Genomic DNA, 25,207 nt, shown 5'->3' with positions numbered 1-25,207 from the left:
AATCCTGCCTTCCGCACATGCTGCATGCAATACCACACAACCCAAATCAGTGTTAAGATGTCAAAATGTTAAAAGCTATCTCAACCCTTAAGGAATTCTATATGACACAAGCACATTGGTTAAGACCAGAGATTATTTTATTACAATAGTTCTTTGGCTCAAAACATGGTTTTCAGTCTAACCAAATGCTCAAAAATGTGATATATGTTCCAAAACTGTTTTGAGAAATAATCCCATTATTAGACAAATTTCTATTATTTGCTCAAGGAGACTAGTTTCACATGGGAAGCATTCAATATAGAAGAAAAAGAATGCTAGTTTTAGAACTAAGTCAGTAATTGCACTTATATTTTATGGTTAAATATCGTTGTTTACACTAGCCCCATTTCTACAGTTTAATTATGAATTCGGAAACACTGGGTTTCCTTTTAGCATTCCCTACGGTCCCCATAAGAATGAAGTGTTCTATACACAGCCTGCTTTCAGGAAGGATTACTGACACAATGATCTTTAACTCCTCCAGGTTAAGTTTTATGCCCAAAGTCTGGGATTTCATGTGATTGATATTAGGAGTGGGAAAGCGTATGCATAAACACCACTGACTCAGGCAGGCCTCCGGCGTGATACAGGAGGTGATGGTATGGAACTGCACAGTTAGAAGATAGAGTTTGCCTTTTATATCTTTAACAGAAAACTCATTCCATCCTGGAGAGCAATTTTCTGCATTTTCCCACTTTCTAGGAAAAAAAAAAGACATCAAAAGTTAGAGTACCAGTGACTGTAGTTACCATATATTATATTTTATGCTGAAGATTACTTTTGCACTCCTCAACCACACTCTTGAACACTGAGAGTACAGTTCATCTTGCATATCAGCAGGTTCCACACCCATGGATTCAACCAAAAGCAGATTAAAAATATTCCCAAAAAATATTCCCTGAAGAGCCAAAAAGCAAAACTTGCTTCTTGTCGACAACTGTTTACATAGCATTTACATTGTATTCTGTATATTTTACCTAGAGGTGGTTTAAGGGGCTTCCCAGGTGGCTCTGTGTTAAAGAATCTGCCTGCCAATGTAGGAGACTAGGGTTTGATACCCTGGGTTGGGAAGATCCCCTGGAGAAGGGAATGGCAACCCACTTCAGTATTTTCGCCTGGAAAATTCCATGGACAGAGGAGGGCTCTAGTCCAGGGAGTTGCAAGGAGTAGGACATGACTGAGCACTCACACACATTTTATAGCATGGGCCAAGGGTGGGGTGGGGGTCCTGGAACTAATTCCTCGTGTGTACTGAGTGATGACTCTATTGTACTAATGAGAGCAAAGCAGCTATAACTATAGATAGGCGTGTGTGTGTGTTGATAACTTGTTCACAGTATGCACATGGCCTGGTAAGCACTGTGAGTGTGAAAGTTGCTCAGTCCTGTCCGACTCTTTGTGACCCCATGGACTGAACTAGGTCCAGATAAATTCCTCTCTGACCTCCCAGGACCTGCCTCCCATGCACACTGCATTTCCCTGTGAATGTATGCTTGCATCTTTAAGAGGTATGCAGTAAAGGAAAGAGGCCCTGACTTTCTGAATGTCAGAATCAACACTGATAACAGGGTTAACGTTGAAGCAAATGCGATGACTGTTACGTTTCTTTTTCAAAGTTAAATCGGTCATATTCTCTGTAAAATCAAATGAAACAAGCATCACATTCCAATCCTGTTATATTCTGACAGTTTACTGCTATAGGGCAGAAAGGCAAAAATAAATGCAGTAACCCACAAATTGCTTCCAATTGTCTGAGAACTCCTTAAGTACATAGTAAGTAGCTCTAAAAGCAGAATCTGGATTCCAAACAAATTCCAACATGCTTCAAATTGCCTCTTAACATATTTCTTTGGAGAAATGCCTAAGTGTTGAGGTCTCTTCCAGCTAGCATAGCTGCCTCTATTCATTCCCATGTTAACTGAGCCTGTCAGAAAGTCAGATCCAACCAGTGAGTTACCAGAGGACCCTCTATAGTGTCATCCTCAGTGTGAGTATATGTAAATACAAATCAATTTCAGGGAAATATGACATAATTAAAGGCTATTATTATGCAGTCCTCTATGAGTCCTGATTTGCATGTTTCCAATAAAAGTACACAGCTCACAGTTAGCACACACAAGCTGTCATTTTTTTTCAATACTATAATTATTACTTGCAAGCCTTGAAAAATATCTCTATCAATTCCAGAAAAGGATTTGAGACAGATTACTGCAAATGATGATGGAATAATGAATATTTCTTTTGGCTTTCCAAAAATTGCCATCACAGCAATATATTGAAATTTTCATAAGTATATAAATCACAGACCAAAAAAATCATATTACTAGGGTTAAATTTCAGGAGTTAAAAAAGTAACTAAAAAAAGATTGAGAATTAATATCACAATGAAACATGATTGCACTAGTTGAGACTTAGTATCTCACTCTTCCTTGTGTTTTTTATTAAGGCACCAGTTTATTTTTAAATCAAAGGTGATATGAGTTGAATTTTGCACTTATTAGAAAGGCACTATAGAGAAGATTTAAAATCTAGATTTAAGAACTAGGTGCTTTTACCCTGTTTTACCACAGAAATATAAGGAATGACACAAAGGTAAGTTCTTATACTATTATTTCTATTATATCAAAAAATTAAAGTAGAGAGCCATGGATGTAGCTTGTTTCAAAGTTATGACATAGGACTACAATAAAATCTAATCAATTGATATCTAATAATATAATGATAGTTTCTATTGACATTTATTATCATCTCTGTATTATATTTCCAGACTTTGTAAAATTATTCATGTACCCTCTTTTATTTACTATATGAATTTTAAATTATTTATTGTAAATAATCTCAGATATTTTATGGAAAAAATGAACATTCATAAAATGTTGCCCACGAATCCAAGGACAAAGAAAAAAGAAAGTTCTTGGCAAGGGGAGAGTGAGCTTCTCTGTCTAGCAGAAACCCTAATTCTTTTGCATCCATTATAGGGCTGGGTTTCAGTCATCTGGTTTGATCAATTTCTTTATGGGGTTTAATAATCTCACCTCTCTCAGGACATATGCTCCTGAAAATCAAAGATTTTCTCTACATTCTTTGAGGGCTGAGCCTTCAGCATGCGTTAATTATAGTCATCACTGACCGTGCCTTTTTTTTTGAGGTTTCAACAATTCTCTTGGAACCCTGTTACAGAATCTTAATCTTGATCATTCGTTCCTTCAGCAAGTTTTTGTTGAGGTTATGAGTACCCGGAACTATTCCTGGTGCCAAGAATACAACAGGAAACATACCAACCTAACATAAACAATCCCTACATTTTGGGTGCTTATGTTCTAGGAAGGGAGACGATGGAGGAAAAACCACTATAAAGTATATAGCATGCTAAATGGGTGAAGGATAAATGGAAGTCAGGGCGTATTGTAGGGAGAGGGAGTTGCAACTTAAAGCCCAGTGGCCTAAAAAACTCTCATGAGAAAAGAACATTTAAGAACACACCTGAAGGATATCAGAGAAAGAGCTTTCCAAGCAGTGTGTTTAGTCACTCAGTTGTATCTGACTCTTTGTGACCCCAAGGACTATAGCCCGCCAGACTCTGTCCATGGGGATTCTCCAGGCAAGAGTACTGGAATGGGTTGCCATGCCCTCCTCCAGGGGATCTTCCCAATCCAGAAATCGAACCCAGGTCTCCCGCATTGCCTGCAGATTCTTGACCCTCTGAGCCACCAGGGAAGCCCTGCCAAGCAGAGGGATTCACAAGTGCAAAAGCCGTAAGGTGGGAACAAGCCTGCTATGCTCGAGGGAGAGAAAGGAAGTCAGTGAGTGGGAGCAGAGATATATCTCTCCCTGCCCAACAGCAGCAAGGCATGAAACTTCGACAGAAATGCAAATTCTCAGACCTTTTTGGTCATAAACTGAGGCTGGGGTAAAATGGCCATCTGTGTATTGACAACTCCCCTCCCCTTCCCAGTTACTGGGATTACACCAAAGTGTAAGAACACAGCCTGAAGCAAAGTGAGCAGAGGAAAGGTAATAGCAGATTCAGTCAGAGAAGTTATGGATCACTGCAATTCTACTCTGAGGGAGAAAGGAAGCCAGGAGACATAGATCACTGGAAGAGAAGTGGGGAGGGAGGGAGATGGAGGAATAAAAGGGAAGAGGAGAAGAGGGGGGAAGAAAACAAGTGGGTAAGATAAATTAATAATATAACGATCCATACTTAGAATATGGAGCTAATAAATGGTATATATTGTTCTCAAGAAATGTAATCTTTTATTTGCATTTATTTAACAAAAAAGCTCATTCTGCATTGCTCTGTTATTTAAAGAAGAATATATATACAATCTATGCTTATGCATGGAAGATCTACCATGACCTCATATTTATATTTTGAATCCTAACAAGCAATCATTTTGCTTAAGAAAAAACCCACTCCTCAACACATTCAATGGGTCTCTACTTCTAAGCAGGTAGAGACTGTTTTCTGTTAATTCTATTGAATACTGCTATGGACTGAATGTTTGTGCTCCTAGCCCCAAGCTCATACGTTGAAATCCTAACCCCTAAAAGGAAAGAAGAGAGGATCTTTGGGAGGTGATCAAGTCATGAGGGTAAAGCCTACATGAATAAGACATATGCTCTTATAAAAGAGACTCCAGAAAGATCCCTTGTCCCCACCCACTGGTGAGGACACAGAGAAAAGATGCCATCTATGAACTAAGAAGTGGGTCCTCACCAGACACCGAATCTGCTAGTGTCTTGATCTTGGAATTCCTAGCCTCCAGAACTCTGATAAATTAATGTCTGTTATTTATAAACCAGCCAGTCTATAATATTTTGTTTTAGCAGATCAAATTAACAAGACAAATACAAAATTCTATGTCTCCTCCAACAGGAAAGCACCTATATGCACCAAACATCTTGATGTATTTTATTTTATATCATAACAAAACAGTTCCTGTCTAGTGAGAAATGTGAAACACAAGCAGCAGATCAAGAATAAGAAGATGAAAGAAAAGAATAAATTTATCAAGAGCCTGAATGACAACAATTAGTACAATGAGACAACAAAGAGGTTTATGTGAGAAAATTCAGATGTAATTGCTTTTTGTATATATATACCAAGAAACACACAAATGCACAGAAACAGACATTTATATTTAGGAACAGAAAAGAAAAATCACTTTTCTATTTTGGGGATTACAATATTCCTTGCATTAATCATAGCAAATGGTTATGAGCATCACGCCAAGATGCTCTTGTAACTCTTCCTTTTCAGTTCAGTCATTCAGTAGTGTCCGACTTTTGACAACTCAATGGACTGCAGTACGCTAGTCTTCCCTGTCCATCACCAGCTCCCGGAGCTTGCTCAAACTCATGTCCATCAAGTTGGTGATGCCATCCAATCATCTCATCCTCTGTCACCCCCTTCTCTTCCCACATTTAATCTTTCACAGCATCAGGTTCTTTACCAAAGCATCAGTTCTTCACATTAGGTGGCCAAAGTATTGGAGTTTCAGCTTCAGCATCAGTCCTTCCAATGAATATTCAAGACTGATTTCCTTTAGGATTGACTGGTTTGATCTCCTTGCAGTCCTAGGGACTCTCAAGAGTCTTCTCCAACACCACAGTTCAAAAGCTTCAATTCTTCGCTGCTCAGCTTTCTTTATAGTCCAAATCTCATATCCATAAATGACTACTGGAAAAACTATAGCTTTGACTACATGGACCTTTGTTGGTAAAGTAATGTCTCTGCTTTTTAATATGCAGTCTAGGTTGGTCATAGCTTTTCTTCCAAGGAGCAAGCGTCTTTTAATTTTATGGTTGCAGTTACCATCTGCAGTGATTTTGGAGCCCAAGAAAATAAAGTTCTCACTGTTTCCATTGTTTTCCCATCTGTTTGCCATGAAGTGATGGGACCAGATGCCATGATCTTAGTTTTTTGACTGTTTTTCTTTTAATTTATTTATTTCAGTTGGAGGCTAATTACTTTACAATATTGTAGTGGTTTTGCTATACATCGACATGAATCAGCCATGGGTGTACATGTGTTCCCCATCCTTAACCCCTCTCCCACCTCCCTCCCCATCCCATCCCTCTGGATCATCCCAGTGCACCAGCCCTGAGCACCCTGTCTCATGCATCAAACGTGGACTGGCGATCTGTTTCACATATGATAATATACATGTTTCAATGCTATTCTCTCAAATCATCCCACCCTCACCTTCTCCCACAGAGTCCAAAAGACTATTCTATACATCTGTGTCTCTTTTGCTGTCTTGCACATAGGGTTGTCATTACTATCTTTCTAAATTCCATATATATGCATTAGTATACTGTATTTGTGTTTTTCTATCTGGCTTACTTCACTCTGTGTAATAGGCTCCAGTTTCATCCACCTCATTAGAAAGTGATTCAAATTATTCTTTTTAATGGCTGAGTAATATTCCATTGTGAATGTTGAGCTTTAAGCCAGCTTTTTCACTCTCCTCTTTCACTTTCATCAAGAGGTGCTTTAATTCCTCTTCACTTTCTGCCATAAGGGTTGTGTCATCTGCATATCTTTTCCTTTTATTTTCAGTCAATATATTCCTTTGGATATAATTCAAGGTGTCTCTGGCTTCTTTGTCATTCGTGGCTATAATACATCATTTATTTGTCTTGTTAAATTAGGCACTTTGGTATAAACTGCCTAAAATAAACTCATATTCATTCAATCTCTATCAAACTTATAATATGCAATATAGGTTTTTTACCCCTAACAAGATTCCTTTGCACAGTTATAATTTTGTTTCTATTAATACAAATTATTCAGTAGCACACACAATGTGCTATCCAAAACTTGGTTATCAAAGAAAATTATGATATAGAAGCCAAAGAGATACATCTCAAGATGTCAGCAAGTTGAGGTTATTAGCATAAAGATATAATTAAATGACATTAACTAAAATGCAGTGGAGACAGATAGAAGGGCCTCAGACTTTAAATCAACAACAGTCAATACATGGAGAGTAGCTTAGTAGCCATCCATTGACTTAATTGTACTGCCAGAGCAAACCACTGATTGTCTGGGACATCCAGTTGGTTCTGTCCCTGGCTGAATGCAGCAGATGTAAAATTTAAATAATGAATCAATGGCTGTTTGTACAAATGCTGGGATTTATTTTTCCAGGGAATTATCATCTGTCAATGCTCCCTGGACTTCATCTCCTGGTAGAGATGAAAAGTTGAATAATATTGTCAGTTATCTATTTCCCCTCCTTTCTTTCATTGCTTCTTTCCCTTTTTCGTCTGTCCTTTCACTCATTTTGAGGATAATAATGATAAAATAAACACTGAATGTAGCACTTACTACCAGGCACTGATGTATTTCATATATAAGTCATTCAAAAATCATCACAACCATATGGGGTAGGTACTATTACTATTTCTCTTGTACACGTGAAGAAACTGAGACTCCAAGAGTTTAAGTAAGTTGCCCAAAGTCACAAGGTTGGTGGGTGATAGAATCTGGCTGTAATCCAAACTGTGCTCTTGAATAATCTCACCTCTACAACTACACATGCATAAGGAGGCTGATCTTGAGCCATGAACACATTGCTCCCTATCATGTGATAGACTCCAGCTCAAAGACTCCTCATAATCAGATTTGATGATTGGGATAAATCTGCTTTTCTGTGAATACCTACTGTGGTGAGAATACATTGAAGGTGAAGTGAAAGTGTTAGTCGATCAGTCATGTCCAACTCTTTGGGACTCTAGTGGACTGCAGCCCACCAGGCTCCTCTTTCCATGGAATTCTTCAGGAAAGAATACTAGAGGGGGTAGTCATTCCCTCAATATATGCCAGCAAATCTGGAAAACTCAGCAGTGGCCACAGGACTAGAAAAGGTCAGTTTTCATTCCAATCCCAAAGAAAAGCAATGCCAAAGAATGCTCAAACTATTGCACAATTGCACTCATCTCACATGCTGGCAAAGTAATGCTCAAAACTCTCCAAGCCAAGCTTCAACAGTACATGAACTGTGAACTTCCAGATGTTCAAGCTGGATTTAGAAAAGGCAGAATAACCAGAGATCAAATTGCCAACATCTGTTAGATCATCGAAAAAGCAAGAGAGTTCCAGAAAAACATCTACTTCTGCTTTATTGACTACGCCAAAGCCTTTGATTGTGTGGAACACAACAAACTGGAAAATTCTAAAGAGACGGGAATACCAGACCACCTGACCTGCCTCTTGAGAAATCTGTGTGCAAGTCAAGAAGCAACAGTTAGAACTGGACATGGAACTGTTCTGGACATGGTTCCAAATAGGAAAAGGAGTACATCAAGGCTGTATATTGTCACCCTGCTTATTTAACTTATATGCAGAGTACATCATGTGAAATGCCAGGCTGGATAAAGTACAAGCTGGAATCAACACTGCCAGGAGAAATATCAATAACTTCAGATATGCAGATGACACCACCCTTAAGGAAGAAAGTGAAGAAGAACTAAAGCACCTCTTGATGAAAGTGAAAGAGGAGAGTGAAAAAGTTGACTTAAAACTCAACATTCAGAAAACTAAGATCATGGCAGCCAGTCCCATCACTTCATGGCAAGTAGATGGGGAAACAGTGGAAACAGTGAGAGACTTTATTTAGGGGGGCTCCAGAATCACTGCAGATGGTGACTGCAGCCATGAAATTAAAAGACGCTTGTGCTTTGGAAGAAAAGTTATGACCAGCCTAGACAGCATATTCAAAAGCAGAGACATTACTTTGCCAACAAAGGTCTGTCTAGTCAAAGCTATGGTTTTTCCAGTAGTCATTTATGGATATGGGAGTAGGAATATAAAGAAAGCTGAGCACCGAAGAACTGAACCTTTTGAACTGTGATGTTGGAGAAGACTCTTGAGAGTCCCTAGGACTGCAAGGATATCCAACCAGTCAATCCTGAAGCAAATCAGTCTTGAATATTCATTGGAAGGACTGATGCTGAAGCTGAAACTCCAATACTTTGGCCACCTGATGCTAAGAATTGACTCATTGGAAAAGACTCTGAGCTTGGGAAAGATTGAAGGTGGGAGGAGAAGCGGACAGAGAATGAGATGGTTGGATGGCATCACCGACTCAATGGACATGAGTTTGAGTAAGCTCCGGGAGTTGGTGATGGACAGGGAAGCCTGGCACACTTCAGTCCATGGGATCACAAAGAGTTAGACACGACTGAGTGACTGAACTGAACTGAGTCATTCCCTTCTCCAGAGGATCTTCCTGATTCAGGGATTGAACTCTGGTCTCCTATATTTCAGGGGGATTCTTTACTGTCAGGAAAATGAGAACATATTACTCCTAACTGAGTTGGGGAGAAACTGCAACATGATGATTGGGGCATTAAAACGATAAAGAATTTTCGTCCTCTAGTTATGAAGAGCAACTTGTCTGTTGTGATTAAGTCAAAAGAGGCCAGAATTGTGCCCACGGAGAGAAATATTTTCAAAATCCAACCATTTCCCCTTTGATCTTTGTCTTTTCAGAAGAAAAATGAAAACACAAACAAAATATAGTTTTGAAAATTCAATGGCTGTTTGAAAACAGCTGAAAATGGTCTTAGAAGGAAAATATAAGAAGGTAACAATGTTTAAGACAAAAACAAGATACACAATCTGTGACCAGAGTTGACATTTTTATGTAATGCATTAACCTATATTAATGCTGTTTTACAAATGATTCAACTAAATTGATACTGACAATCAACCCAGTAGCTTAGGAATACAAGATGAATAAAGCAGAGCTCCTATCTATGGCTTATAAATAGAGATGGTAAGATGGGTTAAAAAAGCATCAAAATACAAGCCAAAATTACTCCTTGAGTGGCATAAATCAAGATTTAGAAGGAAAGGCCACATCCAATTGGGTAAAGTCCAAAAGAACGTCCCCTCAGTCCCAGCTTTCATGACTGCTGGTCAGCAAGCCCACTGCCTTTATCCCCTACACAGCGTCCTCCACACCGCGTGCAAGTCAGCCCCTGAAGGCAGGTCTTTGCCACTTCTGACCTGGACCACTGTGAAATGGAACTCCCTGTCCTGCCCTTCACTGTGGTCATGAATCCGTGTTGTAGCATTTCTCCCAAACCTTCTCTTCTTCTCCCCATGTCCCAACATTGTAGGATAGTGTTCAAGTATCCTACTGGGAATTGTGTCTTCAAGTTAAACACCTCAGACCCATTCAACTACTTGATGAGTTAAGATTTCCAGACTTTACGTCATCTTCACGGTCAGCGTCTCTCTAAAACATTGGTACCCAGAGCAGAGCAGATCTTTCTTTTATTATGGTGCTCAAGAGGCTGTGGACATTATTAAATGTTGTCTTAGTGGATCAATTGAGAGGGTATGTTACATGAACACCGAAATTCTGATAGTCAGGGTTGCTGCAGCCCCAGGACCTAGTCTTATAATTCCAATATAGAGGAAATTCACTTTATTTTGGATGCCTTTTTCTTGGTGAGTCCACGCCAGCTCCTAGTGATTTGTGCTTTGTGTTCAGGATGTTTGGTAAAATGTACCAGACCTTGATTCCCAGTTACGACAGTGAATATCAAGTATCTACCCCTCGTTTCTAAAATCCACCTTTCCCCACTTTTGAGTCAAACCTTCTGAGATCTTCCTTCGTTCATTCCTAAAGACATCTGACTGGCTCCTTCTGTATCTTTCTACCTCATTCAGCTAAGTTTGTGCCTTCTTTCCTACTGCATTCTCATCTCAGATTTCCCCTTCAACCATGATCATTTCTGTATTTGCAGACTACAGATTACTCTACTTGGCAAAATACACTAAAGCAAAATGGAAAGCGAACACAAAACCCCACCACTTGAACCACTGCAGGCCTTAGAGATAATCCAGCATGTGTATGTGGAATCAGCACACAACAGAGCCAGGTGACTTTACCTCCACTGTTTAACTTCATCACAGCCATCCTCTAAATTGAGAAAGCTGAGATCTGAGAGAGTCCAGATGGCCCAGGAGACCACTTCTAATTTTTAACCAAGTTTGAAAAAGGAGGGAGGGAGGCAGAAGTGAGAAAGGCAGGTATTTTAAGAATTTATCCTAACTGTATTTGTCTATCCATCTGACTTATTTTACTTAGCATAATTCCTTCAAGGTTCATCCACAGTGTCAAGAGTAGCAGAATTTCTTTTTTTATGGCTTACCAGTATTCCATCATATATATACCAAAATTTCTTTATCCATTCATCCATCAATGGACACTTTAGATATTTCCTTATATATCATATAAAAAGCTGTAATTTACAGGGGCGCATGTATCTTTTTGATTTAGTGTTTTTGTGTTTTTCAGATAAATACCCAGAAATGACATTGCTGGATCATATGGTAGTTCTGGGGCTTCCTAGATGGCTCAGTGGTAAAGAATATGTCTGCCAATGCAGGAGACATTGGTTCAGTCCCTGGGTCGGGGAGATTGCCTGGAAAAGGAAATGACAACTCACTCCAGTATTCTTGTCTGGGAAAATCCCATAAACAGAAGAGCCTGGTAGGCCACAGTCCATGGGGTCCCTAAAGAGTCTGACACAACTTGGCAACTAAACAACAACATGGCAGCTCTATTTTTAATTTCTTGAGGCACCTCCATACTGTTCTTCATAGCAGCTATGCAGGTTTGTATTCCCATTAACCTGACCTAATCTTCTAAGGCACTAGTAACACTCAAAGTGGACGTAAGTAATATGAAGTCCCGGTAGACAGCAAGCACTGTGTTAGAATACCATTGATGAGGCTAGTATATACCTGACTCAGCCACTCTGGACAACAGTTCTTGGAAGGCTTCTGTTTCATTTAGACATCTCTCTCCTCAGGATGTTAAGACTGAGTCCACATTATTATCTTCTAAATGATTACAAAAATCAGACTTACCTTACAGAGCTGTCTTAAAGATTAAATGAGATAATTCATCTGTAGCACTCTGCAAATGTCAGATACTATTAATATTATTCACTGTAACAACTCTTGAGAATAGTTTTTCCAGTAAAGACTTTTTCCTTTCTTTTTTCTGTTTTAAGATATTTTTTATTATAAATTTCAAACATGTACAAAATTAGAAAGGATAGTATAACAAACTTTCATGTATCTTGCCTACCTGCCAGTTTTAATTATTTATCAACTCTTGAACAAACCATTTTTCATCATCAGTGTTACACAGCTGAAAAGGTGTTAGATATGGATTTTGACTCTATTCTACATATTAGTTATGTGCCTCTGAGCAAGGTCCTTGCCCTCTGTGAATTTTAAAAAAATTATTTATTCATTTTAGGCTGTGCTGGGTCTTTCTTGCTGTGCATGGGCTTTCTCTAGTCGAGGCGAGTGGGGGCTACTCTTTAGATGCGCTGCGCAGGCTTCCAGTTGCGGCGGCTTTCCTTGTTGCGGAGCACGGCTGTAGGCCATGTGGGCTTCCGTAGTTGCCGCCCGTGGGCTCTAGAGCACAGGCTCAATAGTTGTGGTTCACAGGCTTAGTTACTCTGCAGCATGTGGGATCTTCATGCGGCGGAGCATGAAGATCAGAGACCAAACTGAAGATCAGAGAGCAAACCTGTGTCTCCTGCATGGGCAGGCAGATTCTTTACCACTGAGCCTCCAAGGAAGCCCCGTCTGTGATGTCTTGATATACAAAGAGCGTTTAATAAACAAACGTGAATCCTATCCAGACATCCATTTTAAAAGTTAACTGTAAAATCTCTTTTATAAAATTTCACCTTATGATAAACCATACCCGTGAGAAATGCAGTACACAGTCTCTTTAAATTCCCAAATCTTTGGGCAGTTTTTCTCCAGTAATTAGGCATTCATATCATTTATGAATGAACAAATATTTACCATGTTGGGGCTCTGAGTCACAACTAAAATGCTCAGTATGAACTAATTGCAGGATGAATTAATTAAAGAGACTGTAGTTGTCATCTGATAAAAATACATAAAATATCATGTCTAAATAGTCAAAAGATGAAAAACCAATCAATATCATGTATAACTCTATGAATTTGCTGCAAATAAAATTATTGAACTTTAGAAGATGAAATGTTATATTTTATATATATAATAAGAACAATCTATAGGATGTGAATGGGCCTCCCTGGTGGCTCAGTAGTGAAGAGTCTGACTGCAATGCAGATGTGGATTCAATCCTTGGGTTGGGAAGATCACCTGGAGAAGGAAATGGCAACCCACTCAAGTGTTCTTGCCTGTGAAACCCCATGGACAGAGGGGCCTGGGGGCTACAGTCCACGAGGTCGCAAAAATGTCAGACATGACTTAGCAACTAAACAACAATAGGATGTGAATAACTGAGGAGTAAATTAAAGAGCCTGGATTAAACTTTAACCATAAGCCCAAATTCAAGCATCAACTTATTATTGTTCTTATCGAGCTTGGGTGTTAGCATTCCCAGAACAATTATTGTTTATAAATTGAAGTGTGTGCTCAGATTACTTTCGTAAATTGATGGACTGTCACAATAATGGGATATCTGATGCTCTTTAAAATTCCCTTTAAATTTACTTTTACAGTAATACAGCAATTTAGAGAGTAATGGTTTTCTTGTCTCTCCACATTTTAAAATTTATTTCAAATGCACTTTCACAGATAGAGCACAAAGTGATATCCTCTACCTAAAACAAGTCAAATTAGTCAAGCTCAATGTTTTTTGTTGTTGTTTTTTTTTTACTTTTTAAAAGGAAAATGATAAACTAGAACTTAACTCTTCCATTGAAGAGGCAACATAGTTCTTGGCTGTTCATCTGTTCTTTAAAAATAAACCTGCAAAGGCCTTCAGAATGAAACCTCATTTTCTTGATCTTTTGGAAGCCTTTGTTACATTCCAGTGACCAAATGTCCAACTTCATTAACTCCCACTGGAAAGAGCATTCTTCCTTCCCCCTTCTTAAACAGGAGTGGCCAAAAGCTTTTCTTAGAGTCAATCTAAATGCTTTCTCAGATAAATTAGTATGGAGAAAAATCAAAGCCCATTCCAGCTCTAACATCAGGAATGAAATGTTTTCCTGGTATGATTTGTGTTTGTTTTCAACAGATAGTAAGTTTCTATATCATAGAAATTACATGGTTTGTATAGCACACAGCAAACACCCCAAGACAGTTTCCTTAACACATGCAGCTCATGTGAAAATTACCATTGGCTTTTCATGACTATGAACCATTTCAACTAAACAATTACAAATAAACACCTTAGGCTTAGGGCCCTATAGCAGACTACTGCACTTAGATGAAAGAAAATACACACACAGAGACACATACACACACAAGAGTGAATATGCTCAGGAGTGAACAAGGAAGAATTCAACTCAGACCACAAGAAACCAACTTGCAGCTGCTTCAGAATACTACTACAGTTTTGTTGTTTTTGTCTTTTTTGCCTAGATAAAAATCACCCTTATTTTTTAAAAAGACATCTATTAGACAAAGAGTCCAAACAGACTCAGGGCTTCCCTCACAGCTCAGTTGGTAAAGAATCTGCCTGCAATGCAGGAGATGCCAGTTTGATTCCTGGGTGGGGAAGATCCACTGGAGGAGGGATAGGCAACCCACTCTAGCATTCTTGGGCTTCCCTTGTGGCTCAGCTGGTAAAGAATCTGCCTGCAATGCAGGAGACTTGGGTTTGATCCCTGGGTTGGGAAGATCCCCTGGAGAAGGAAAAGGTTACCCACTCCAGTATTCTGGCCTGGAGAATTCCATATACTGTATAGTCCATGGGGTCACAAAGAATCAGACACGACTGAGCAACTTGCACTCACTTTCTCTCACTCACTCCAACCGGACTCAAATTTTATGTATTTCAAACATTGTTGTCAGAATTTATATTTGTAAACCAGGACTGGGAAGTCCTTTGTTTTTTATATAAACAAATACACATACACACACCTCAAATAGACGTGTGTAGGATCGAGTTTTGAGGAACCTAATACAAAAACTTTCAGACCTTTTCAAAAAAAGGCCAACACGAGAAGCTTTGAAAATGTCAAAGAAAAAGAAAGAAGGAAGCAAAGACACACACATATCCACAACCGAAGAGTTGTGTTTTACGGTAAAGCACTAATTGCCCTCAAGTTAGGAACATACAAAATACATGTTTCTGCATGTATTCAAGGTTCTTACTCAACCATTTCCCCTTCTGTGCAGTTATAATCAAACACTGCATGCTGCCCAGATCCCTGGGATGGCAACATGCCAATAATACATGTAAGCTTTATCACTAACAGCAAAAACACAAGTCATTTAAAACCACCCTCCAAACCACCCATTTCTATTTGCCTTTCTAGGTTAACACTTATCCACCATATCTTGAAAGCAGATATATTTCAACAATTCAGAATATACTAGTCCTAATAAAATCAATATGCTACACATTGAAGTCATTGTTGGATTCAGTCAAACTATTAGACCACTACAAACCAATGTGAAACTCAAGAAAATGCTGAACAATTATCTAGTCAAAGGCTTGTGAAGCTTCTTTATCAAAGAAGCACAACAATTGTTTGTAAGAGTGTATGTATGTAAACTGACACACCCACTATGGAAAACAGTATGGCACTGCCTCAAAATTTTTTAAAAATAGAATTACCATATGATCCAGCAATCCCACTTTGGGGTATATATCCAGAATAATTGATGTCAGAATCTTGAAGAGTATTCACACGAGTGAAGATTTGGAAACAAACTAAATGTCCACTGACCAACGAATGTATAAAGAAAATGTGGTATACACATGCAATGGAATATTATTCAGCCTTAAAAATGGAATCCTGCTGTTTGTGACAACAGATTAATCTGGAGACTAAACCTACGCTTACGCTGAATAATATGTCTTACTTGTTATGTTTATTTATGCTTGTACATCTTATTAGCTTAAATATTATATTTCTATAGAGCTATTCAAGTTCTTGCTATGGTATAAAATTATTGCTCTGAAATCTTCAATGATGTAAAGAAAGAAATCTTGGAAGCTACATTATAAAGTTTCCTTGAACTGAGCTGAACTTATTTATAGTCTTATTCTTATATTAGCAGCTATCATGAAAGATTACTCTATACGTATCAGGCAAACTTCAAGTCTTTTTGAGGCAGAACTCATCTTGAAAGAACCTATAATAAATTTCTTAAGAACATATTTACTTCTATTAAACCTGATGGAAGATTTTCTGATACAACAATATGCTAAAGCAAACATTTAATATCTATATTTTCAAGTATGAAATAATTTAATACAGATGATATATGGAAAATGTAAGAATTTAACATAGTCCTTTGTTTATTAAAAACTAATAGTAAGGTATAAAGATTCTTTTACAAGCATGTAACTATTTTAATTAAAAAAAGTTGAAATGTGTGTATTTAGCTAAAATAAATTTTGGTCAGAGATATATCATTTGAACTTGGCTGGATTTATCTGTAGCTTTATGCCAATGTTGATTGCAGCCATCATGGAATCAACAAATCCTGGCAAGACTCTGTGATCCAGATCAGTATCTTTCTTTCTCTATATTGCTACTCCAGGCCAGGGTGATACAAAGTGATGATATAAATAATATTAAGTGATGTAGGACTAATGGAGACAGTATTTCAAAATGCATCATGATCTAAAATACCAACACTCAATAATTCGGCAAAATAAAATCAGAGAGCTTCATGAACACACAAAAAAGAAGCACAACAGAGAATTCACACCTCATGGGAGGAAGGGGCTGATCCAAAGGAGCTGCTGTAACTGGCTTCAGGAAGGAGATAGGCATGTCAGCGCAGGGGGTCTGAGCATCATGCAGCCCCCAAGCACTGGGGTGTCTCCCCTAGGTGTCGGTGCTTAGGTTTATCAAAACCCTGGTTCAAAAAGTAGGGTTCCCTCTCTTTGCCTCGTGGTGGTGGGTCAGTCACTAAGTCATGTCCAATTCCTGAGTCCCCATGGACTGTAGCCCACCACGCTCGCCTGACCATGAGATTTCCCAGGCAAGAATACTGGAGTGGGTTGCCATTTCCTTCTCCAGGGGGTCTTCCCGATCCAGGGATCGAACCCAGGTCTTCTGCATTACAGGCTGATTCTTTACTGACTGAGCCACCAGGGAAGCCTCTTTGCCTATTGGAGGCTTAATATCCATTTGTCTTACTATAAAACCAGGACTTTGACCCAAATCAAGATTATCTTGCTTTCTTCAAGAAGAAGCCAAGAAAGAATACCTGAGCTGTCACTTTAGGGTGAATGCTTGAATGTATCTTGAAAAAACAAATCTCCTATTTTTCAAACCAAACAACACACTTAACACAGTCAATTTTAAAGCCCAGGTCATGCCCTTATCTAAGGTAATGGCAGGCTTCTCAGAGTGATCCCAACTGCTCTGACAGGTAATTGAGAAACATTAAGACAGAAGGTTAGCTTAATGTTGAGAAAGCCTTGAATGTGTTTTTTGAAAAACAAAGCCATCACGGCTAAAATTTCTGTGAGAAGACAGGTCACAGCCACATTAGGCAATTCATTTGATCTTTTTTAGTTATGTATAAATCTCTGCTTCTTTTGTTAAAAAGATCAGCTAAGTGCTTAGAAAGAAATGAGCATATTAAAAATCACCTAGTTCTTCCTGCTTCTATCAGTACATCTGATAAAGCATTCAGAAACAAGTCTACATTTTAGAGGGGGAAAGCTGCAGTGTGTCAAGGTTAGGCTTGTGCGAATCTGAAGCGCTGGAATCCAAAATGTAAGCCGATTCGTCCACAACTGGGCAGTGGAGGCGTATACTTTAATTAAAAGGAGATTATCTCCTTTACTTGAATTGAAATATCTCCTTACATTTGAATCCCACGGGTTGGTAAGTTCTAGCGGAATTCAGATCCAAGAAAAATAATGAAATGTAGTGGGAAATCAATCAAATACAATCTAAATCTCATTTGGTCTAGTGTTAGTTTCAGAAAAACACTTTAATATCAAATTGAGATCTTTTCCCAAAATACCCATGTGGAGGTCTCACTTCTAGATATTTACAGGGGGCAGGGAAATCACCCAGGTGTTTTTGATGTACAACCTTAGATAGAAACCTCTGGTCTGGAACCTACTTGTTTTAAAGAGGTAACAAGGCACAAGATAAAGGAATACATACCATAAAATAAAGCAAACAATAATGTAATAAATGCAAGTAATTTTACCTAATAAAAGTGATGAATAATACGAGTCATTCAAAATAAGATAAATAACTCAAAATAATGGACCTAGAAAGTGTAAATAACTAGTATAAATGTTGATTCAAAATGACTTATCTATTTGCTTAGTAAATCACCTGTTTCTTCCTACTTCGAGGAAAGAGGATGACAGTTCTAAAAGTTTCTGCCCATTGACCTAAAGAACTGATATACTATTTATAATATTTTAAGTCCATTGTTTGAATATTTTTGGCCACATCTTAGAAGTAGGACTTAAGGTTTGGGTAGAGCAGTATCATTGAGGGTTTGGATTTACACATGTTTGACTAGGCATAAGGAAGTAGAAACTGTGCTGCTGTGTACAAAGCATAATTTCCATGATGCTTTTCCCCCAACTTATCGTGGACAGGCAGATTTTTAAAACAGTCAAATGATCAGCCAAAGAAATCACTGAAGATCTTAGCTTGTCATTCAGTATTTTCTCATAAGCCTGATGCTGCCCTGGTAATTCTCTGAAGGCTCAAGCAGCAGATGACCCACAGGCTGAGTCCTGACCACAGGTGGCTGCGTGGTCCACCCTTCACAGGATGTGAAACACAAGACTTAAAAAAAAATTATTTCCAGAAATTTCAAATCACAAGATTCCATGTATAAATATTCTAATTCATGGCTTCTCTTTAAAAATATAACAAAACAGAAAAAGACTCACAGATATGGAGAACAAACTAGTGATCACCGCCAGTGGGGAGAAGGCTGGAGGGAGGAGCAAGAGGGGTGAGGGGGATTAAGAGGTACAAACCGCAAGGTATAAAAAAATAAGACACAACATACAGCACAGGAAATGTAGTCACTATTTTATAATAACTTTATAAGGGGTATAATCGATGAAAATATCAAATCACTGTGCTGTACACTTGAAACTAACATTATTCCGTATTGTTGTTCAGTCACTAAGCTGTGTCCGACTCTTTGCGATTCCATGCACTGAAGCATGCCAAGCTCCTCTGTCCTCCACTGTATGGAATCATATGAATTATACGACTCCATATCAACTATACTTCAATTAACTTTTTTTAATTAAAGGTTATACCACCTCTGGGCAAAGCTACAATCAGGGGTGGCCAGACAGACCCTTGTGCTCAATGTGGGTTTTTTAAATCTCAGGATTGCTTCACTCATCTGCAAAATCTTGTTTAACCTTTGTAGATGCTGACTTTGTAAAATCTGCAGATGAATGTTTAGATGCATTTTTTTCAGGCCATTATGGACATTATTCCACCCTCTGCTACGGAAATGTTCATAATTCTTAATATATCCCTCTTAATATATGTACAACATTTGAGAATAATAACCACATAACAAGCTCTCAAAAGGTGTCAGCTGACATCATTATCATATACCATATTCTCTCTTTCTCCATCCTCCTCAGCTTATATCATTACTTTCTATATTTTTTAAAATCTCTTCTGGAAATGAGACTACAAAACAGCCAGTGTCCTGGCTTTTGCATAAATATAAACACATATGTTCACATGTACTCACATAACACAGGTGAAATTTCAGATATGTACGTGTGTACACATAATGGGGAAAGGTTGGTTGGGAGAATTCTGGTTGTTTATTCATCCCACTCTATTTCTTTTCTAAAATTTTAAAATTTGTATTCACCTGTTTATTTTGAGTGTGCCGTTTAGCATGTGGGATCTGAGTTCCCTATCAGGAATTGAACTCGCACCCCCTGCAGTGCAAGTGCAGAGTCTGAACCGCTGGACCTCCAGGGAAGTCGCTCCCATTCTATTTCAACTGAGGAGCAGGAAAGCCCAACTCCAGCACCAGCCCAACTCTCTTTCTTTTCCAAACCTATATATCATGTATACTTTAAGCCTCCTTTCGAGGACTGCTTTTATTTTAAAACTTCAGACATTACCGACACAAGTAATGCAAATTCATCACCATCTTAAAAGGAGGGACTGCTTTTACTAAGATGTGCCATTAGACAAACACTGCCTTTAGCATTCTAGCAAAACAACACACCATGGAGGCAAAAATATGTTCCAGAGAAAAGTCAATACATCTTATTACAGTCATCCTGCAATAGTGTAGGATCGAGATGATTACATTCACAGCTCAAATAAACAGCGTGCAAATGAGTTCTTGAAGGGAGTGGCACAATAATACCTGGAGCGTAAAAAGAGGAAATGAGCTTTAATCAAGTGTTGGCCAGTGAAATCCTACTGGAAAAGCAAAACAAAGATGGAAAACAGAAAGTCCAGCCTGCCTAAGGACGCGAAGGACAAGCTGTCAAATATGAAAAACCTGACCGAAAAAAAAGTGTATTTACTACACATAATATATACTATAACACTAGATAATAAATAATATTGCATTATATGTTATATAAAATACATATGTATTTTAAAATTAATCTAACCAGAGATCGACCTTCTCTTTTTTTAATATTTACTAAAATATTGACTCATCTTTTTAGTTTTCATAATACTACTATTTCATAGGGAGGAATTCAAAACCCAAATAGGACTGGTGTGTCTTTTTTAGTTAATATGAATAAATAAATGTCTTGAGATATTTAAAAAATCAATGAGTTTGAGAACAACCAACAGACTAAAATTTGTACCTTCAATCAGGATATGATGTGTTAAGAAAGAAAAATGAGACACAAGAGAGAAACCCAATTTTTGGACTAAATACTAAGACACATGCTTAAAGATTAGTTTTTAAATATATTATTTTTAAGTTTCTCTTGGTTGATATGTGAAAAATGTAGTCTTTGTCTGAAACGGCCTTGTGAGTTATCCTCAATGCTCAAACCCATCAAATACGTGCTTTCAAAAAAGGATATGCCAACAATTGATACAACCATGCTAATCCTTTGCCTTCCTGTGATTATGTACATCTGTGTGTTAACCCTCCTAAGTTACACCGGGCATAATTGCTGTTCAATGAATATAAATTGTATAAATTAGCTGTTATTCTAGAAAATAAGACTTTCTCACTTATGACATTTTCAACATTTCAGATCCAGGAGATAATTTTGTGGTAAAATTTCAGTCAGTATCTTGAATGAGTAAATTAAAGTATGTAAAATGACTGATTTATTCATCACTTATTATACTTATGATACTAGTAACAGGAAACCTCACATACCACTGACTAAGTGAAAACATTGTTCTACATACCTAACATGTATTAACTTTGGCCTGTACAACAACCCTGAATGAGGCTGGTAATAATACCATCCTCATTTTACTGATGAGGAAACTGAGACCTTTGACGTGACATAACTTGCCTGGTGTCACCTTGCTAAAGGGTGGCAAAATCAGGATTTGAAGGGACACAGCGTGCCCCCATAGCCTCTTCTCTTAATTACGTGCCAGGTGTTATAATAAAATCTTGTGATGGTTAATTTCATGTATCAACTTGACTGGATCACAGGATACCCAGATATTTGGTTAAACATCATTCTGGGCAAGTTTGGGAGGGTTTTTCTGGATGAGATTAACATTTGAATTGGTAATGGTAAAGCAGATTGATTTCCCCAATATGGGGGGACCTCATCCAACCTGCTGAAGGTCTGAAGAGAACCCCACACTGATTAAAACTGAATTCTTTTTTTTTTTTTGCAGAGAGTACATCAAGGCTGCATATTGTCCACCCTATTTATTCAACTTCTATGCAACGAACATCATGTGAGATACCGGGCTGGAAGAATCACAAGCTGGAATCAAGATTGCCAGGAGAAATATCAACAACCTCAGATATGCAGATGATGCTACTCTAATGGCAGAAAGCAAAGAGGAACTAAACAGCCTCATGATGAGGGTGAAAAAGCTGGCTTGAAACTCAGCATTCAAAAAACTAAGATCATGGCATCCGGTCCCATCACTTCATGGCAAATAGATGGGGAAAAAGTGGAAACAGTGGCAGATATTATTTTCTTGGGCTCCAAGATCACTGCAGATGGTGACTGCAGCCATGAAATTAAAAGACTCTTGCTCCTTGGAGGAAACACTATGACAAATCTAGACAGCATATTAAAAAGCAGAGACATCACTTTGCCAACAAAGGTCCATCTAGTCAAAGCTATGCTTTTTCCAATAGTCATGTACTGATGTGAGTGTTGGACCATAAAGAAGGCTGTGTGCCAGAGAATTGATGCTTCTGAACTGTGGAGAAGACTCTTGAGAGTCCCTTGGACTGCAAGATCAAACCAGTCAATCTGAAAGGAAATCAACCCTGAATATTTATTGGAAAGACTGATGCCGAAGTTGAAGCTCTAATACTTTGGCCACCTGATGTGAAGAGCTGACTCATTGGAAAAGATCCCAATGCTGGGAAAGATTCAGAGCAGGTAGAGAAGAGGGAGATAGAGGATGAGATGGTTGGACAGTATCACTGACTCAGTATTAGTCACATTTTTACAGATAAGTCACATTTTTATAGGTTATCCTTACATCTACCCAGCTAGAGAAATATTAGTCACATTTTTATAGATATTCCAAAATGATGTCCAAAGTTATATTGCTAGGGAACAGGTTTCACAGCCAGGATTTGAATCCAAGTCTAAACCCAGACTCCATACACTTTTCAGATAACTGTGATACCTCTCTGAACATCAGAATACCGATGAGAAGGTTTCAGGCAAAAGAAAACATCAACTCCTTGGTTTTTCTAGGAAATTCTCCAATTCTATTATACGACAGTGACCCATTAGACATTTCCATAGATAACTGCATACCTTGAAACTGCAGTGAAACCCCCGTTAAATGGAAAAGTATATGAAGACTTATTTTTTAATTATAAAAAAGATCATATAACCCCTCAAACTTTTAAGAGTCCATATTATCTTAATTTTTAATTAAATAAGTGATAGTCCAACCAATCATATTTAGCTCTTTTAGTTCTTGTTCAGAAATCTCGTGGTCTCCACTTTGATTACAGATCCTTTCTCCCTTGAGATAAAATTAATTAGAAATACTTTGGCTTTTAGACGAGTTCTTAGACTACTGTAGTTACATTACAGTGAGCAGTAACAGAGATCAGCCATCCCTTCACACACATAAACAAAATAATTATTTCTGATAACAATCAAAAGCTACCAAAAAAAAAAAAAAAAAACCAACAACCCTCTCCTAACATTCTATGCCATTATAATAGCTGCCTTTGACAACTAAATACCAAGCAATCAAAACAAATGTTAATTAGCACCCAGCATTTACTATTCATAGAGACAGGCCATCATCTGTTAATTATCAGACCAATAACAGAGTATTGATCACAATTTGTCAACTTGGAAATAATTGAAACCAGTAAAAGAAGAGTAGGATCTTTCAGTAAATAGGCTTTCATCACAGAAATGCTTAGCCAGCTCTTCTATTGTATGTTACCCTCTTCATCAATAAGTGCTTTTCATATAATTGTCTCTCTCTCAATGGTGCTGGTTTTTTAAAACAAAAATTATGTGATTTAGTGAGAACATATTAGGCACATATATCATGTTGGCAGCCAATATCAAGTCATGATGGAATTAAGGGAGTCAATACCAGGCAGAAGTCATACAGTCAGTGTTCTTAGGTGCTTGTACCTCAAAAGACTGCTAGTTAAGTTTATTTTTCAACTATTTAAAAAACATTTACTGAGTGCCAACCATGCGGTCTCTAGATGTGGATTTAATTATTCAGGTATATACTTTCATGTTCTAAGTCTTAATATTTAACACAAAGACACAAAAAGCAGTCAGCTGCACAAAAAGAGGCAAAACCCACTATTGGCTTTGTCTTCAGAGTCTTTAGTCAATGGAAGGTTAGTTAACAATCTAAAGGAAAAAAACAGATTCCACTGGAACACTGTCTTGAAACATATTCCTTTACCTATTACCCCTTCTTCAGTCATCTTTTCTTCTAAGACTAATAATTTTGCAAGGAAGTGCACCATGGAAAGCATGGATATACAGTCAAACCCTCTCTGACACAAATAAGCTATCACCACGCCTGTCAACGTTGCTCAGTTTCTGCAATACAAATACTTTTATGTCAGAGGAGAAATTTATATCATAGGGAAAAAACAAAATTTTGGTTGTAAACATGAGTTAAGATGAAACGCCTATTTTTATTAATACCTAATTCTTGGTCCTGTCCATTTTGGAAGGAGGAAAGAGAACAAGGATAAACTCAAATTTCAAGGAACTAGAAATTAACTCAAGCAGCTGATAATTAACACTGTCCAAGGAAAGGAATGGCCCTTTTCCAGTTGTGGGAACAGGCCAAGTGTTTTTAACTCTGCAAAATCTCAGCAGCTCACCTTCAAATTGGCTTTACAACAGCTTTTCTGCAATAACCATATGTGCCCATTTTCTGCCTGAAGAATTTCCATTTTAAATCCCAGAAAAACATGAATCATAATGGAAATTCTGACATAACATTAACTATAGCAGCGCTTGGAGAAGGGAGGAGAGAATAAAATAATTGTAATGGTTATCAAAGGTCTACCTGGAGAATTCAATGGCTAAATGGATAACCCTTTGACTTTTCACCCCTGAGACTGTAGTTGGGATTCAAGTCGACTGGAGTGACTAAAAAATCATTTTGCCCACTGATGTGAGAAAGGCCCAAAGTGAAATGAGAATTGTGGTCTCAGCCCAGTTGTTTCAGGGCTGTATTTCCAAATCACAAAACCAGAGCAAACGAGCATTCTCTGCAAAGATATACACAAAACTCAACACTTCTAGGAAAAGAGAAAAGGGTATAAGACACAAACCAATTTTAATGAACTATGACTCACACAAATATACAACCCAAGCAAAATCTTGTTATAAAACACATACATTAAAAAAAGCCTTTGGCTATTTAATCACTGACATCCTTTCAAATTCTATATTGTGTCATTAGTCCTTTTGATATGAGCTGCTAAATGTTAATGCAGGAAAATGGTAAATCCACTCAACTATTTGAGTGAAAAATATTTGCAGTTTCCATGGAA

At 37.9% G+C, this 25,207-nt stretch overlaps 1 long non-coding RNA gene across 3 annotated transcripts in view; it reads right to left on the bottom strand.

The window, feature by feature from the left end:
* The window catches only part of LOC147366280 (uncharacterized), a 186,412-nt gene that overhangs the window by 95,375 nt on the left and 65,830 nt on the right, over positions 1-25,207 (bottom strand). For 2 of the 3 annotated variants that reach the window (XR_015133294.1, XR_015133292.1), the window contains one exon: positions 116-737. The exons of the other annotated variant lie outside the window; for it this stretch is intronic. This is a non-coding gene — a long non-coding RNA (uncharacterized LOC147366280). Of the gene's footprint in view, positions 1-115; positions 738-25,207 lie in introns of those variants that run through there. 3 annotated transcript variants of the gene reach the window in all.

This window comes from Bos grunniens, chromosome 9 (assembly GCF_055505025.1).
Source record: "Bos grunniens cultivar Pamir isolate PY7600 chromosome 9, Bosgru_T2T1.0, whole genome shotgun sequence".
Lineage (NCBI taxonomy): Eukaryota > Metazoa > Chordata > Mammalia > Artiodactyla > Bovidae > Bos > Bos grunniens.
Note: the sequence above shows the minus strand (reverse complement) of the source record. Positions and strands in the feature narration are given on the sequence as shown.